Raw genomic sequence first — 19,720 nt, 5'->3', positions numbered from 1 at the left:
CATACAATGCTGGTGGAACTGTAAAATGAAGCAGCTGCTTCAGAAAAGTCTGGCAGTTCCTCAACATGTTAAACATGGAGTTGGCATAAGATCCAGCAATTCCACTCCTAGCTATATACCCAAAAGAAATAAAAACATATATCCACAAAAAAACCTGTAAACTAATGTTCACAGAAACACTATTCATAATACCGAAAAGTGACCATTCATAATAGCCAAAATAACCGAAATGTTCAATGACTGATAGATGTGGTCTATCCATACAATGGAATATTATTTGGCTATAAAACAAATGAAGTACTGATAAATCTTACAATATGAATGAACCTTGAAAATATGCTGAGTAAAAGAAGCCTGTCACAAAAGGCTACATATTGAATGTTTCCATTTATATGAAATGTCCAGAATAGGCAAACCTATAAAGACAGAAAGCACATTAGTGGTTGCCGAGGGTTGGGGAATTGGGGAAGAAATGAAAACTGTCTGCTAAAGGGTACAAGGTTTCTTTATAGGACAATAAAATTTTTCTAAAGTTAATTGTGGTAACAGATGCAAATTCTGAAAGTAATTTTTTAAGAATTTATTTATTTAGGGGCTCCTGGGTGGCCATTAGGTCATTAAGGCAGTCATTAAGCCTCTGCCTTTGGCTCAGGTCATGATACTGGGTCCTGGGATGGAGCCCCACATGGGGCTCCCTGCTCAGTGGGAAGCCTACTTCCCCCTCCCTTCCCTGCTCATGTTGTCTCCCACTGTCTCTGTATGTCTCTCAAGTAAGTAATAAAATGGGTTTTTTTTTTAAGATTTATTAAAAAAAGAAGATTTGGGGGGTGCCTGGGTGGCTCCGTTGGTTGGGCAACTGCCTTTGGCTCAAGTCATGATCCTGGAGTCTTGGGATTGAGTCCCACATCAGGTTCCCTGCTCGGCAGGGAGTCTGCTTCTCCCCTCTCATGCTCACTTGCTCTCTCTCTCTTATTCTCTCTCTCTCAAATAAATAACATAAAATCTTTTTAAAAATTCATTTATTTGAAAGAAAGAAAGAAAAAAAGAGCACATGCACAAGTGGGGAAAGGGGCAATGGAAGAGGGAGAGCATCTGATGTGTGGAGAGCATATGATGTGTGGAGCGCTCCAACCCATGAGTCTGAGATCATGATGTAAGCCAAAATCAAAGAATCCAACACCCATCCAACTGAGCCACACAGGCACCCCAACTATGTAAACCACTGGGTTGTATACTTTAAACAGGTGAATTATATGGTATATGAATTATATCTCAAACCTGTTGTTTAAAAAAAGAAATAGCAGAACTATAATTAATTTTTTGTCATTGTTTGTTTTTTAGGTTTTTTTTTATTACCTCACCTTCCTCTAGTAGGTCACGCTTTCAACACAGACAAAACAATGATACCAAGAGAACTGAATGTTGGGTTATACTTTAGGGAGTTTACATTTCTGGGCCAAGAAGTTTATCTACAATCATACCAGTGATGAAAGGCAATTTACATAAAATAATGGCAGCCTTATTCTCCTGTGCTAAGCTTAAATAAACCAGTTATTCTTTCTCTGTCCTAAATGGAACAACTCTGTAGTATGCTTATCTCATAGGATGATAATAATGCACATGAGATACTCATATATCGTAATAAATAAATAAATAAATAAATAAATAAATAAAGATTTATCAGCCAAAAAAATCAAACAGTATCAAGTATGATGCAAATAAACACTCCATGTATATATATATAAATTAATAAAATCTTCTACACATGGAAAGTTAACAAAAGAATTAGAAAGTCTTACATAAAACAGAAGCATTTGCTTCTACTACAAACTGGCACTATAACCAAAGAACCTTATATGTAATAAGCATTGATAGATTTGTTTTAAAATGAGGTATACTTAGTGAACTTTAGTGAACTTTCTAGAATTACATAAAGTTTTGTCACATTTCATCACCACTGTCTTTATTCAAAATGATGGTCTTGCATTACTGCATTTTCCAATACTTTAATGCACCTTTTTAGAATTAACTATTAAAATGGACTATAATATCTGTATTTATATACTGTTTAACAAAACACTTTGGCACATCTCATGTGTTCAGTATAAGATTAAAACATTTTAAGTGTCCACAACTCTGTTGTCAGAAAACATTTTAAAAAATGCTGGCATCGTTATGATGTGCATCAGAGGTAATTTAACAAAAGAATGAAAAATAAAGTAAGTATTCTGATACAGTATTAATAAGTATATAGTGTCTGGCACATAGTATGCACTTAGTATATACTGGCTAAAAGAATGAACTATATACATATAATACCTAAAATAATTCTAAAAACTAAATTACAGGGCGTCTGGGTGGCTCAGTCCGTTAAGCGTCTGCCTTTGGCTCGGGTCATGATCCCACTGTACTGGAATCAAGCCCCCGTATCAGGCTCCCTGCTCAGCGGGGAGTCTGCTTCTCCCTCTTCCTCTCCCTACTTGTTCTTCTTCTCTCAAGTTTGCTATCTAAAATGAATATATAAAACTGAGGGGAAAAAATTAATTATCCTTTTAGGAAGCAAAGATAGCAACCTACAATATTTTTGACAGAATTGTAAACTAACATGCCAGCAAGTTCACAGACAGCAGGTGTACATACAGAGGACAACCTTTCTTTGGGGACTCAGGATGCTTATTTACTAATAAAAAGTAACAATATTACCCACTTACACATTGCTACCTCAGAAAGAGTGCAATACATAGCATTATTAAAATTAATCAAATCTGACATGAGGCCTTTTTGAAGCCTTATGAAATCTGTTTAGTTTGATTACATATTTCAAAAAATATCATTTTGAAAGAAATTTATTTTTGCTTATTACCATACAATGACAACCTTCTCTAAAATAATGCACATACCCAAAGGGAGCCCACTGCAGCCATCTTATCAGTTCTCTCAAAGCAACAGAAACGGAAATACAGTTTGTATAGTCACTGTGGTTGGCTAGAGAAAGCAGGTTCACGTAACCAGTCAGAAAGCCAGAAATTGGACAACCATAAAAGGAGAAATTTGAAATCTGCCTGGCAACAGCCTAAAAATAGAATACACTAGTATAAATCCCAGAATAGATGTGACTGTAAGAGCAAAACTACCAGCATAAACTTTATTTTCTTGGGGGAAAAGATGTGTCTTGCATTTCATCATCTAAAATACTAACTTGGGGGCGCCTGGGTGGCTCAGTGGGTTAAGCCGCTGCCTTCGGCTCAGGTCATGATCTCAGGGTCCTGGGATCGAGTCCCGCATCGGGCTCTTTGCTCAGCAGGGAGCCTGCTTCCCTCTCTCTCTCTGCCTGCCTCTCTGTCTACTTGTGATCTCTGTCTGTCAAATAAATGAATAAAATCTTTAAAAAAAAAAAAAAAAAGATTAAAATACTAACTTGGCATCTTTTTTTACTAGATGGCAATTAAAGAAAAAATAAACACTAAACTGTGGGCCACTTCAAATTACATGTCACTGTTCGTATTATTTTATTTACATATATGTATTTGTGTGTGTGTATTTGTACATACATGTTTAAGCACTTTCCTTCTTTAGGAGAATCATGAGGCATTTTAATCACAGCTTTAAAACATTCAAAGGTCTATAAAATCTATCCAAGTCTGAACAGCACTGCATTTTTTTTCCTATCACTTATTCCTGAAATAATTTGGGAATCTGAGTTATAGGTAAAAGGCCATTTACTCTGTATTAAAATTACAAAGATTAAATAATTTATCAAAGCAGACTTCTTTTTTTTTTTTTTAAGATTTTTATTTATTTATTTATTTATTTGACAGACAGATCACAAGTAGGCAGAAAGGCAGGCAGAGAGAGAGAGGAGGAAGCAGGCTCCCTGCTGAGCAGAGAGCCCGATGCGGGACTCGATGCTAGGACCCTGAGATCATGACCTGAGCTGAAGGCAGAGGCTTTAACCCACTGAGCCACCCAGGCGCCCTCAAAGCAGACCTCTAAATAGAGTGGGGATTATGCCTTATTCTTTTTTAAAACAAACTTGTTCAAACATATAGTAGTACCTTTCATATAGTAGGCATTCAGTGTTTTTCTTAAATTAATAAAAACCAATTATCTATTTTCCTGTCAAGTAAACATTAAATTAACATGTGTTATTTTTGATTTTTCAATTTTGCCTAAATGGGATAATGCTAAAGTTGACAATGTCTTAACATTTCTTACTGTTATTCCAGATAACAAAACCTATTTCATCATTCTAAACCTTCTAACCTAATAGTGCTTAATATACATGTTTCTTTGTACATTACAAATTTACTCTGTAGTACATTTTAATTTCTAAAGATCATAAACAACATGCAGTCTAATGCAGTAACTACAAAGACTGCTGGCTAGTAAGAAATAACCAAGTCATAAAAGGGGAGGGGGAAAGTAATATATCCTTTTAATCGAAACATTTAAAGATAGCTAGATTTTAAAATAAAGTTCGACCAAGCTTTTGAAAGCATAAATACTATTCTTTTAAACACCGGTCTAAGTGGAAAAGTAACTGAGCTTATTGATTTTTCTTACTGTTGTACTCATATGTGACTTGGATGTCCAAAATCTAACTACAACTGTATTCACAGCTTCAAGATAATTTAAATCTTTTGTATACATAGATCTTGTTTACTTACCTGAACAAATAAACTATAAACCTTATCACAAAGGAAAGCAATATGAGTAGAAATTAGTGTAGAAGAACGTAACAAATGGGTCAAATTTGGTATCAAGGCACTACAAGTGGGAAAAATTATTTTATAATTCTAGATACATAAATCAAATATTTTTTTAAATTTTTTTTAAAGATTTTATTTATTTATTTATTTGACAGACAGAGATCACAAGTAGGCAGAGAGGCAGGCAGAGAGAGATAGGGGGAGGCAGGCTTCCTGCTGAGCAGAGAGCCCGATGTGGGGCTCCATCCCAGGACCCTGGGATCATGACCTGAGCGGAAGGCAGAGGCCTTAACCCACTGAGCCACCCAGGCGCCCCTCAAATATCATTTTAAATATAAATCTCAGCACTTTGTATTTTCTTAAATATTACTTAAAGCAAATATAATACTTTTTCTAAAAGTGCACTAATACTTGCCAGTTTTATTTCAAGAGAACAGAAAAAGCATGATGTTTGAAGAACAATATTCAAAATAGCCATACATCTTATCACATACCAATCTGAATGGGGGGCGGGTACTGAATAATCAATGACACTTCAGTGTTAATTAGTACAGCAACTAAAATGCCCTGGAGAAGTTTAGACAGTTCCAGAAACTTTACCTTTCACTTCTCCATTCTCTTCTCCTTCTCTTGGCCCTCTCCCTCAAGAACTCATAGGAGTTTAATATGTCAGCTGAGAGCCAGATGTTCTGGGGCTCTAGCCTATGTGTACAAAAGTGTAGTTTTAATAACAAACATAACTAAAGGAAGAACCCTAATTTTTCATATCCTTAGGCAAACTCAAATTCCTCTTTGTACTTACTATTTTTCTCTTCTATTGCAAGGCAATATTGTTGGTATGTTATCCCTCCTTGCAGATTTAATTAGGATTGTATTTACCGCAACTTTTTTGGCTGATCACAAAAAAATCAAAACTCTATCTTTAAAAATCTACCCTCCTTCAAATAAATAAAGAAAGAAATTAAAAGTCTATCCTTCTTCAGTTAGAATTTAAGAAAAAAGTTATGTTTTTGAAGGCAAGATCTCTCCTGGGCATGCAAGTCAGAATGGACTAGCACCACCCTCATGGAGCAAACAAAGAAAAATTACATTCCATTCTAAAATTTTTCTCACTAATGATGCACAAAAATACAATCTATCTATTTCTAGCAAATACTCCTAAGAAGCTTACTTTCACAGGCTGGATTGTCAGAAGCTATTATCATGATGCAATTTAAGAAAATACAGAGTTCCTTCATCCCAAACCATGAATTATCACTGTGTTTTATCTTTTAGAACTTAAAAAAATCTGCAGAGATCTAACCAAAAAACACTACACTTTGGAAATTCCTTTAACCTTTCTCCTCCTAACCATCATAGCAAATGAACCAATGTTCTCTCTGATTGACTCATGACCACAAATACACTGAAATCTCATCTTCTTCTGTTCTCACCCACCTGTTCCTACTGGTTGTGCCTGTTACTGAATTCAGTTGTACATTTTTACTGTAAGTTATAGAATATAATTGAATTTTGTGTAAATTAATGAAATATGAGTGCAAAAAAAAAAGCTGCTAGATACACATCAATAAGAGAGACTAATGCAGAAAAAAAAAACATGTCAGGGGACTATTGGTTTAGATAAATCATTTAATAACACTTTGGGTCTAAAGTTTTCCATCTGGAATAAATAGAAACTAAATTAGAAGACCTGAAAAGATCCTTTAAGTTTTGATTCTTAAATAAAATTTTAATAAATTCCACTCCAAAATGTACTGTTTTAATGAGAAATTATAAAAGTTGATTGGGTTTTTTCATGTTTTCAATATTCATCAAATACCTACATGGTCACTATTATAACTTTTAAGATACTCTAAAGAAACAGTGTGACTAAAAGTACAAAACATCCTGTAAGATTAAACTGTTACCTCATGGAGATTTAATATAGATGTGGAAGAGAAATGAAGGCAGTAATACAATACATGGATATCTTTCTATATGAATGACCGTGAAAATTAGGAGTTTTCCATTTTCCATTAACTATCATCTCTCCAAAACAGATTATTTTTAATAATCAAAATTGAGCTTTCAAATGTGTCATTATAATCAAAACCTCTATAGAACCCTTTATAAGTTTTCCTGATAGAGTTAGTATGAACTTTTATAAACCAGATTGCTAAAAACTGACTCTGCATAAAGAATTACCCGAATTCATCTGAGAGAGAAAAGAGTATGCCTTTCCTTACAATTTCAATTTCACTTCTGCTCATAACCCTATTTATAATTCAGTTACATCCACAAGACTTCACAAGTAGTTGCTAAGCAACAGGAACATGCTGAGTTCAGAGCCATTGAAATCTGGCTCTCTGCCACATGAAAATATTTAACAGAGCCTAGAGCCTCCAGAATTTACAAAATGAAGAAGAAAAGGAAAGAAAAGAAAAAGAAAGAAAAATTCCAAAGAGATACAATAATAAACAGAGTAAGCTACCAAACTCTTTTAAAAGAGTCACATATTCAGATCAAGGACTTCATTTTGGTATTTCCAAATATTTATTATATTTCTCCTTAAATATTTTACATCATGTTTTTAATGCTGAAATTCAGACTCTGAAGTTATTCTCTTGGGGAAGAGAAGAAATACAATTAGTTGTATCACTGTTAAAGGCATAATAATTGGCTTAAAAAATATATTGTGCAAAGAATAGCCATGAAGAGACTAGAACAGTCTGTGGGACATGACTGAGACTTTCTATGTTGGGTTTTAAGGCCAGGAGACAAGAAACTACACATTTTCTTCCAAGTCCTTTATCTTCCTATGCCTGGTTAACTACTGAAAGAAAAGATAATTTTTTTTTACCCAAAACTGGAGTGTTTTCTAATTTTAAGCACCTCTAATAATTGAAAAAAAATAAGCATATATAAAAATTTATTCACAACTCAAAATGGTTACAAAAATTAACTCATTTTTCAACAGATATTGAAAGGGCATTGAATATGTTTTAACACTCATTCATTGATAAAAATAAAAATTAAGAACATAAAGATTGCCCCTTACACTGATAAAGGCTACTTCAAACCAATGGGAAACTTTATATTCAGTGGTAAAATACCACAACTATTTCCATTCAAGGCAAAACCAAAAAGTGTGATAATATACTCAATACTGTCTAGAAATCTTACCAAAGCAGTAAGAGCTCAAACACAGTAAGATGATACAATGAAGAAAACATTTATTTCAGAATAGGAAGAAAAAGATATCTAGAAACATTAACATATATGAAAAAATTCAGTTATAAAAATATATAAAATATTAAAGCTATGTTGGACATAAGGCTTGATGTAGAAAAATATCAATTCTTCCTGGATGAAAATTATTAGAAGTAATTCTAGCCAAAATATCACCTAGTTATTTTTATATCATAACAAACTTTTGAAATTAATCTGTTAAAAAAAAAGGCAAAAACAATAAGAAAACTGAAAGTCAAAAGTAAGAGAAAAAATGCTTATCCTCTGAGATGTGAGAGGATATGACAAAGCAGTAATTATTGTCTTAAGTATTTAGAGATGAGTACAATAAATTACCTAGAAGTCAGAAACAAGCAATACAGTATCTGATAGAAACAACATCACAAATTAACACGGATTAAGTGGATTTGAAATAAATGGTTAATAATGGATCAAAATAGATGTTGAGCATACCAGTACAACAGCAAACAGACTAGATGTGAAATAAAAACTTTCGAAGGTGCAGAAAGCATTACAAGTAACCACAAATTTTGAGAAATACTTGAAAACTAAAAAACACACTGATACGGAATTAGTATCCAGAATAAAAAAGAACACCTATTAGTGAATAAAAAGAATAAACAATTCAAAATAAAAATTAAAAAGCATAAACAGGGAATCACAAAACAAACATAAGAAAAAAAGTTCAACTTCACTAATAATCACATAAAGACTACTCAAAAAGAAGATACATTTTTACACATCTTACATTTTACAACTATTTAGTTAGCAATAATATACAGCAGTGAGTAGTCTCATACACAGCTAGTAAAAGATCATTGCCATAACCATTTTTAAAGGCAAATGGGCAAAAACTGTGCACCACTTTGACACACCAAAGACATTCTGAGATATCTTAAGATACACTAACCTACTGGGGTACCTGGATGGCCCAGTCAGTTAAGCGTCCAACTTTTTTTTTTTTTTTAAGATTTTATTTATTTATTTGACAGAGGGAGAGACATCACAAGTAGGCAGAGAAGGCAGGCAGATGGAGAAGGGGAAGCAGGCCCCCCGCTGAGCAGAGAGCCCAATGTGGGGCTCAGTTGCAGGACCCTGAGACCATGACCCAAGCCAAAGACAGAGGCTTAACCCACTGAGCCACCCAGGCACCCCAAAGTGCCCAACTCTTGATTTTAGCTTGGGTTATGATCTCAGGGTTGTGAGATCAAGCTCTGCACTGGGTGCAGAGTGTGCTTAAAATTCTCTCTTCTCCTCTCCTTCTGTCACTCCACTGTTCTCTAAAAAATAAAAAGTTTTTTCAAAAAAGACAATTTACATTTTTAAAAAAGGAACATATAAGGATACCTACTGCTGCACCAAAAAGCAAAAATACAAATTGTATTTGTTTAGTTTGTGGATAAAGACTTAGACAAGTGGGAAAAATAAATTCTTTTTTGTAATCCAGAATTCATTGTTCAAGTATGAGTTTTGATATAAATAAGAAGGAATATGATACCTAAAAAACATTAAAGTGACAAGAGCATTCATAAACATGGAGGTTGGTTCCAGGACTACAGAATTACTAAAAGCATCGGATTTAAGGGAAATCTCAGCTATATTGAATTAGTATTCTAATTTTAATGTTGACTTGAAACAAAGATGCCTCCTTTCTTTAGGCTTTTCAATTGAGAACACAATGTCTGGACTTAAAATTATTGGCATGTCCCAACAATCTATACAATTTTAGGGTGTGATAGTTTAGGAGTGAATATGATTTGAACTTACTCATGTTCAAGGGTGTCTGAAATTGAGAACCACGCAGATCCTAAACATGGCCCTAAAGTAAACTGCTTAAAGAAGTTGGATCCCAAAAATTACAAGTGGGGAGTTTTTGAAGTATGATCATATTCAAGTGGAAACAAAGAAGCCCATCCAAAAAACAAACAAACAAACTGTGGAATGACTGACAGTGACAACTGTGGATTGAACAAAGGTTCTTTTTAAAAGGGCTATTTTGAGGATTATGATTCTGACTTCACAGAAACTCGGGAGACTGACACTGGAAGGAGTCATAGGTGAAATGCCTTAAATAACAATTTCTTGACTTTAAATTAAAAAAAAAATACAGGCAAATATAACATCCATCACTAAGAAAATAGCTTTTAAAAAATACTGTGCATACTTAATAGCTTTGTGACCCTGGGCATATTACTTAACCTCTCTGGGCCAGTTATATGGAGATAATAATAATATTTACCTCACTGAGCTATAGGACTGAGTGAGTTTAGGATTAAATGCATACATAAAGCATAAAGAAAAATGCCTGGGACATACAAAGTACTGTATGCTAACATTATTAGAAGAAAAGCCGTGGATCAGGACCCCTGGGTGGCTCGGTCGGTTGAGCATCTGCCTTGGCTTGGGTCATGATCCCGGGGGGTCCTGGGATCGAGCCCTACATCAGGCTCCCTGCTGAACAGGGGGCCTGCTTCTCCCTCTGCTACCATTCCCCTTGCTTATGCTCTCTCAGTCTCTCTCTTTCTGAGAGAGAAAAATCTTTCAAAAAAGAAAAGAAAAACAATGGATCACAGGACTGTTACTAAGGATGGTAATTTAGGTGAAGCCTTTTTCCAAACTGATAAAACAATACAAATAGAATAAATCTTTATTCTCTATGTGAATTAAAAGACTAGCAACCTGGAAAACAAACAAACGAACAAAACATACTGTGGAGAATCCTCACTAAAGAACACTAAAAGTTAAGAATGTAGATTTCTGTCATGTGCATGAATATAAAGTGTACAACAAAGCAACTGCAGAATTCTTAATGCAAAAAGCTGAAGCCAGACATACCTTTTTGAATACCGGAACTATCATTTCCTAGCTAAGTTACCTGTTCAATAATATATCCCTTCTTTGCCTCAGTATCCTCAACTATGATACTAAAACTCTAACACTGCCTCTCCTCATACCACTTCTCATTAAAATGTCACAAGGGTTAAATGGGATAATAAAATAGAAAGTACTCAGATGAATAAGTAGACAATAAATTGTTTCCAGGTTTTATATGCCATTGTGTTAAACACACACACACAAAATATCATTTCTAAACATTAATATAGGCATGCAAGTGATATTTTAAAGTCTGGAAGGATAAATGCCTAACTAATTTATAGTGGCTGATATGAGAAAAGACAAAGGAATATAAATACCAAGTTTCACTTAGATGTGCCAGTTCGAACTTTCACAGTGAAGATATATTCATGCAACTTGTATCTTAAAGTTAAACTCATTCCACTTCCTCAATCTCTTCCATAATGGAAGAGATTATTAGCCATTAGATTATTAGCCAGATCTCTTCCATAATGGAAGTGAATAGCAAAGACATTTATAAGTGTAATTAGTTGACCCACCCAGACACTAAACTCCAGAAGAGACAGAGAAGCTACAATCCAAAAGATAAATTCCCAGCATTTTCCATAAGTAGCAAGTTACAAATACCACTTCCCAACCCCTCACAATCATTTCAGTCAGCATCGACCCCAGGTAAAACAAGAAATCTCAAATACAAAAATGAGTATAATCACAAATAGATGCCAAACCGTTCAAACAAAAGAACTAGTTCCTTAGTAGAATGAACAGAAAACATTTTAAAATAATATATTAAATATTCTGAAAAGGTACTATACCCACAAGAACAAGCAGATATGAAAAGAAATGAATCTGAACTCTTAGAAATTCAAAACAAGAGCTGCATGGACACAGCTGAAGTGAGACATAGGTAATCAAGACCCAATGTCCTTTCAAAATATTACACAAAGGAGAAACAGAAAAGCTAAGAGATGGGGAACATATCCAGAAGTAGTAAGTTTCGCTGAAGATGAATTTTAGAAAAAAAAACTAAGAATAAAAGAAAGTAAGAAAAAGAATTCACAGAGTTAAATTTTAAAAAGTATATAAAAAGGGGCACCTGGGTGGCTCAGTTGTTAAGTGGCTGCCTTCAGTTCAGGTCATGATTCCAGGGTCCTGGGATCGAGCCACAAGTAGGGCTCCTGCTCCACTGGGAAGCCTGCTTCTCCCTCTCCCACTCCCCCTGCCTGTGTTCCCTCTCTTGCTACTACCTCTCTCTCTATCAAATAAATAAATAAAATCTTTTTTTTTTTAAAGTATATATATGCTTTCCATAGAACAGGTCTGCTCATTATACCAAAACAGACTAAATTAAAACAAGCAAAAAACAAAAAAACAAACAACAGCAACAACAAAAAGAAACCTAAAACCTAGACATAATGTGTGAAGACTTCAGAAAACCAATTTGAGGAAATATTAATAACTTAAGAGTAAAAGATCAGTTAACTACAAAGGAGTAAGAATTAAAATGACATCAGACTTGTCATCAGCAATACTGAATGCTAAAATAAACAACAATATCCTCAAAGTTCAGAGGAAAGGTTATTTTTAGCTGAGGATTCTATTGCCAGAAAAACTAGCAATCAACAGGATAAAGAAATAAAGATATAATTTCTGAGCAAAGACTGACAAAATGATCCCTTGCTAAAACAATTACATAAAAATATAGTACAAATTCAAGACATCAAAAGACCCTAATAAATGGGGGAAGAACTCAAATTAGGGAACTCATATAATGCTCCAACGGAATCATCAATGCTCCAAAAAACAAGTAAAACTCATGGGCTGGCTGAAATAATTGAAGATCCATCATCTTTAAAATAAACAGTCTGGAATAAAAATCCCAGATAATTATATGATGGGAGTTAGCAGAGTTAGGGGCTGTGAAATATGGGGCAAAAATAAAGAAAACTGTCAGTCTAAAAATAACTTATCAGGTTTCAAACTGGGTAAAGTGACAAAAATAGCAGATATGCATTATAAAAAAGAGATACAAGTTATAATAAAAAAGCATAGAAAGGTTAAAAATTCAAAGGACAGAAAATGATACACTAAGCAAATGTTAACCAAAAAAGGTAAGTATGTATATAAAACCTATATATAACATGTAAAAAATGATTCAAATTGAAGATCAAGTTGCTGGACAAAAAAAAATATATTTCCTATAGATAAAATTACATCACTTCAAATCACATAAAACAAAAACAGATTTAAAAAATTTCAGGAAGAAACTAGTAAATCCAGAGAAACACACCTCATTATAAAACTACAGATGAAGAAAGTGTAAGTAATATAAACAATGCATGTATTTCTTTTTTTTTTTAAGATTTTATTTATTTATTTGACAGACAGAGATCACAAGCAGGCAGAGAGACAGGCAGAGAGAGAGGAAGGGAAGCAGGCTCCCTGCTGAGCAGAGAGCCCTATGCGGGGCTCGATCCCAGGACCCTGAGATCATGACCTGAGCCGAAGGCAGAGGCTTTTAACCCACTGAGCCACCCAGATGCCCCAATGCATGTATTTCTTAATAGAAAAATGGAAATGAATATCCAACAAACCCAGAATATGCATTTTTCATGAACACATCCAACATACATTAATGTGGTGTCAAAGAAATAATAAATTCAAAGACCCAAAAAAAAAAAAAAAAACACACACACAAAAGCCATATCCTCAGCCATAAGATAACAGAGTTAGATGAGCAACAATGAAATGACAAAAAAAATGATCTCCTTATAAATTAAAAAAAAATATATATATATATACTGGATTAAGGAGGAAATCAGTGGTGAAATAATTCAGAGGAAAAGTGATAGCCTTAAACCACACATATTAATAAAAAAAACACAAACTCAAAAATGCTAGTAAAGGAGGAAAAGTACAAACCCAAAGCAAGGAATCATAATAAAAGCAAAAATAATGAGAAAAAACCCAACAATAAAACAGCAAGCAACAGTAAAACCAATAGCCAGTTCTTTGGGGAGAAAAACTATTAAAAAGTAGAAAATAAATCAAGGAAAATTGAAAAAACCATAATAAACAATATTAGAAATTATAAAGAAGATGTAACTACAAATACAGAACAATACACTTGGTTCAAATATTCAGTTATATTAAAGGTTATCAATGGTATGTGTGAAAAATACTGAGGGATCTGAACTTACTGCAAACTCAATAAAATTCAACAGTGCTAGGTGGCTGCTAGAAATGTCAACACAAAGTTAAGCTGCAGAACAGAAGCACACAGTCTAAGGAAAGGGAGACATTTTTAGTATTACATTTAGTTTTGAGTGACTCAGATAAAGAGGGACTCTTAAACAGTAGGACAAACAGGATGACCAGGCTAAAGAATGACCTAGAACAAGCTGTATGAGGAAACAACTGGGAAAATGGAGGATATTTAGCCTAGAAAACAAGAGAATTTTAACGGCTTTCTTTAAATAGTGCAGATCTATCGTGTGTAAACCAGATATAGAGAAAAAGAGGCAGGCAGAGAGACAAGTGCAATGAAAGACCAATTTCTCCTCAAAATCAACAAATACTGATTTGTTCAGGTGTCCAACAAAAGAAAGAGTTAATTACCATATGAAGTGAGAGACTCTCCTTTCTGTTCAACATTTAGAAATGTTGAAGCAGAAACTAGATAATTAACTGTCAGGAATAATAAACAGTAGGCTCCTGTAGGAAGTGTGATGTTACAACTACTTGACCACCTAGGTCTATTGCACTTTCAAGATTTTGTTATTCAACATTACTTGCCAATAAATTTTGTTGCCTAAGAGGAACACAAAAACTGCAAACTCAAAATTTATCCTCCAGATTTTTGGATCATTCATACTCAACTTCAATAGTCTCAAAAACGACACATCTTTATCCTCAAGACATTTATCTTTGTCTTACATAAACCCTTTATGTTTATTTGTATCTACAGAAAACTCTGCAACTTTCCCTCCTCTTGCTTTGCTATGATCCCCAACTGAATATTTACTGAATGCTACTTTGGTCTAACTCCTTGCCTCTTTACCTATAAATAAAAAACCCCTCAGGCTGTCTCTACTATCTTCCCAATCTAACATTCTAGAAAAGTATGAAAACTTCCCAACAGTTTTAGATATGTGTGTCCTCCACACTAAGAGAAGCATGCCCTTCTCCCAATCCAACCTTTGGTAAATTAATCAAAATTGGTATCTTTCTAGTATCAACATTTCTCTGATCCTAGTGAAGTTGTTTACTCAAATGAAACACACATCCACAAACATATAAATTTTTATACTTCAACAAACATGTATTAGAACAATAATTTTCAAAAGCCTAAGCAACACTGACTGTCAAAAGGCCAGAGGAAACAGTCTGTACTCCTGAAACATGAGTGTGGCTTCTATCACATTCAATCTAGCTGGCCTCTAGCTTTTAAGTACCCAAGCATGTAGTAATAAATGGTCAATGGCCTTTCAGAGTCTAGAAAACTGAAAGTCCCATCTAAAACTAACACTTTTATGTTGCAGAAAGATCCTGATGTTTAACTTCCTAAAACGGAAGCAAAGAACTGCATAATACCATCCCTTTCCTCCTCTATTTCTCAAAGCTAGCCTCAGTATCACCCTTTGCTTTGTCACCTACGCACATTCATCCTCCAAAGTTTATCAATCAATAATATATTTTATCACTGGCCATACTGATATTAGCAGACACAAATACTTGCACTCTTTATAAACATAAATCTTTATACCTTTATAGTATGGTTATATATTCTTATGTTGCATGCTTCTTTTATTTCAGTGAGATAATGGTTTTCTGTATGCAATTTTTCAAGCATACCAAAAAAATAATTTAACAAATATCTCTGCAACCTTCACTTAAGAAATAAAATATTAAAATTTCTAATATTCATTTTAGTTTAAACTTCACTTTGTTAAGATGGTGGTAAGTTTAAATATGTGGAAGTGGAAAGCATAAGGGTGGGACTGGAAAATTTGACCGTATTATATGTATAAATATACATTATCTAATATATATCATTTGTGAAAACAGAAGCGGTCAGATTTTGATGATGAATTCAAAGTGGTACATTTACTCTAAAACTTTATAGTGTAGTAAGGTTACAAAATGTCATTTCTCTGTATGTACCAGTTGGTGTCACTACAACTGAAAACACAGCAACAGGACTATAATGAAAAAAGGTCTAAAACTGATTTCTATGTAATATGAACATATTGTATGCATGAGTAATGTTCATATATAAAGCCCAATGCTAGTTCATTTCAATACAAACCTAAGGAAAATTATAAAAGTGAAAATTATTTTTTAAAAGATAAAATCCAAATATGGTATTCAAAAATCTCCTGAAAATTTATAATAAACAGTCTACCAATCCTGGAATGACTATAATTAAAACAAACAAAAAAACCTTCCAAAGGTGAGAGACAGATATAAGGCCTGAGGGATCAGGGGTGGGAGGTGAGGGTAGTCACACACACACAAAAAAAAAAAAAAAAAAAAAAAAAAAAAAAAAGGACCTGAATCTCTTACCTGTGGGTAGCTCGATATTGTGAAAAGGACTTCCTCTTCTGTAAACCACTGCAACTTAGTTCATTTGTATAAGCAGTTAAAACTAATGCAGAATTCTAGAGCAGCCTTCTTTAGCCTAAATTCCTTGCTTGGTTCATATTCATTAAAAAAAAAAAAACCAGGAATACAGTAGATTGGCTACATACTAAAATTCCTTTCAAACAGTGATTCACATCTGTTGTATAGTTTGTGCAGCAAACATCCCATTAACCACAAAAGCCAAAAAACGTCAGACAGTATGCCAATGAAGCTCACAGAACACACAAAGTACATCTTCCAAAGGATTGTTGCAAGTAAAGATGCCTAGAATCAGAATTCTTTTGTACTGCTTTCTATTCTGCCAACTATTAGGACTGCAGCAACTGTGTGCAGTTAAGTAACCTCCCACATATTACCCAATAGTATCAGTAGGCATAAATCTATAAAAACAGAACTAAAAGCTTCAAAGGCTTATAGATTCTCATTATTCCACATATTGTCAGTTGTGGAGGTCTCAGTACTCTTATTCTAAAGCATCAACTCTGTTCTTTCAGTCCTAAAGGCTATATTCTTATACATTCCAAACAGAAAATCCATGACACATATTATTTGCTGCCCTAGCAGAGCCAGACTGCAGTTACAGCTAGCTGGCACCAGTAAGAACAATTTACATAAAGCAGTCCTCATTTCATGACCAAACTAAAGAATACTGCTGAGTAAACCCTCCCCCATTCGTTCCCCAACAGGCACTGACTGGTTCTAGAATATATCTAGTTATCTATTTACCAATGATTCAAATCCAGGTAATAAGAGAAAATCAATTTATAATTCTTAAGTAACTGACATTTTATCCCCACCACACCAAAACATGTTTAACACCCAGAGATATTCAAAAGCCTTAGTTTTTTGTGACATAGACCAAAACATTACATAAATCCAGTAACTGCTATTTTTAAGTCATTAAAAATATAAATTATAATTCACATTAACTAAAAGCTGTCCTCATTTGACTCTATAGCCACCTTTCATATTTTGTTAATTACTTAAATAATTATTATTAAATAGATTTGCTCTTAGAACCACAATGCTTTACATGACACCAAACAGTAATAAGACTTAATGCATATTCACACATCACTAGTACAGTGATTAGTAATTCAACGTATTTACCACTAGTTAATATTACTAAACTTTTTGATAAACTCACACGTCGTTACAAATATCTAAACAAGAATATATTTTGTCAGTAGCACATTCTTATTTACCCTAAATCATTCTTGTGTTGTTTTAATTGGCCAGATTTGACTGAGCAAGAGTTGAGTCATTGCCTATGAAGTCCTTTGTTTAAATTTTTTCGGTAATTGCTTTATCACCTACTAATACATAATTCTAGCTCTTCACTTCTATTTTTCCACCTATTTTAGTGAGTCTAAATATACTAAATTTCATTTTCAAGTAACAGTTTAGAAACTAGTGCCACATCTAAAATGACAATAAAATAAAAAGTAGTACTTAATAAGCTAACCAGGGGTCATCCAAAATATGTTCCTTATTTTTTTTTAAGTAGGCCCCAATGTGGGGCTCAAATTCACAACCCCAAGATCAAGACCTGAGCCAAGATCAAGAGTTGGACCCCCAACTGACTGAGCCACCCAGGTGCCCTGGTTCCTTATTTTTTAATCTTATTTTCAGCTGTTTTTTGTGGTTTAAGATTTTTCATTTATTGTATGAGAGAGAGAGAGAGTGCACAAACGGGGGGAGCTGAAGAGGTGAGGGAGAAACAGGCTCCCCACAGAGCAGGGAGCGCGATGTGGGCTCAATCCCAAGATGCCAGAATCATGACCTAAGCCAAAGGCAGACACTTAGCCAACTAAGCCACCCAGGTGCCCCATATTTTAAGCTGTTCTAAAACATTGTTCTTGGGGCACTTGGGTGGCTCAGGGAGTTGAGCCTCTGCCTTCCGCTCAAGTCATGATCTCAGGGTCCTGGGATCTAGCCCTTCATCAGGCTCTCTGCTCAGTGGGGAGCCTGCTTCCCCCATCCCCTTGCCTGCCTCTCAGCCTACTTCTCTCTCTCTGTCAAATAAATAAATAAAATCTTTAAGAAAAAAAATAAAACATTGTTCTTAAACTACCCCTATTACATAATAAAGACAATGGAGCTCAAAATTAGGGGAAAAAGTTATCATACATCAACAGTAAATAGTAGACTTCTAATGCATGCATAATCCTAAATGCTGCCTTTGATAAGCAGTAATGAATTTCCTAAATTACATATTCTTTTCAAAATCTGTACTCTGCCATCAGCAGAAGAAGGAACAGAAACAAATACATATAATATGGTGTCATTTCACATAGTATATACCGTTTAAGTAACATTTGGCTATTGATCATAACACCTCACAGTTGGAAATCATCCAAGTATTGTATTCCTTCTGGTTTTAATTTTGTTAGCTGTGTCCTCCCTCTCTCTCTTCCTACTTTATGCATCCAGATCTCTGAATAAAAGTACTTTAAAATCAAAGGACTTGGGGCGCCTGGGTGGCTCAGTGGGTTAAAGCCTCTGCCTTTGGCTCAGGTCATGATCCCAGGATCCTGGGATCAAGCCCCGCATCAGGCTCTCTGCTCAGCAGGGAGCCTGCTTCCCTTCCTCTCTCTGCCTGCCTCTCTGCCAACCTGTGATCTCTGTCAAATAAATAAATAAAATCTTTAAAAAATAAATAAAATAAAATCAAAGGACCTAAAATCATTTAATCCAGCATAAAATATAATGTATATAACAACTATTTATTAAACTGAATAAATTAAATAATGACTTAATACTGAATTAATCATGAGAAGCTTAAATTCTCTACAACCTGCTTACTGAAGTGCCAGCCGACAATGTTAGTTGTTAATCTAGCTCAGTGCTTTCCAAATTAATAACGGTAAAGAACCAATGTTTTAGCTCTAATCCATCAAAGATCGACACTTTTATAAATTCAACAAAAATGAATTAATTGGAAGGTGAAATAAAGAGAAAGCATATAAAATGTATGCCTCAATTATTTTTATTATTTGACCCAACTGACATAAAGTTACTTTATCAGATTGATACAAAAATTTCTAGACATTCTTAATTTCAGTTATCATCTCATGGAAGAACAAGAATAAACAGACAAACTAATCTGAACTGACCTTGAACTCATCCACAGACCACATTTTGGTAGTGTTCACCTAGCCATTCGCTACCTATTCTACCCTACCCCCAGGATTCTCAATACCTGGGGTAATTTAACCTTCTCGTATTTATTATCTATCCTCCCATTTCCCCTGCCCCATTGTAAACTGCTAGAGTGCAGGGAT

At 34.3% G+C, this 19,720-nt stretch overlaps 1 protein-coding gene and 1 non-coding gene across 2 annotated transcripts in view; one reads left to right on the top strand and one right to left on the bottom strand.

The window, feature by feature from the left end:
• The window catches only part of ATF7IP (activating transcription factor 7 interacting protein), a 121,782-nt gene that overhangs the window by 78,275 nt on the left and 23,787 nt on the right, over positions 1–19,720 (bottom strand). The window lies entirely within an intron of this gene.
• On the top strand, positions 9,310–9,431 carry LOC116866486. Its single transcript, XR_004382415.1, has one exon. It is a non-coding gene; the product is annotated as a small nucleolar RNA SNORA40 (small nucleolar RNA).

The sequence above is a fragment of the Lontra canadensis genome, unplaced genomic scaffold (assembly GCF_010015895.1).
Source record: "Lontra canadensis isolate GAN:19392208 unplaced genomic scaffold, GSC_riverotter_1.0 scaffold9, whole genome shotgun sequence".
Classification (NCBI taxonomy): domain Eukaryota; kingdom Metazoa; phylum Chordata; class Mammalia; order Carnivora; family Mustelidae; genus Lontra; species Lontra canadensis.
This window is presented reverse-complemented; position numbering and strand designations above follow the sequence as displayed.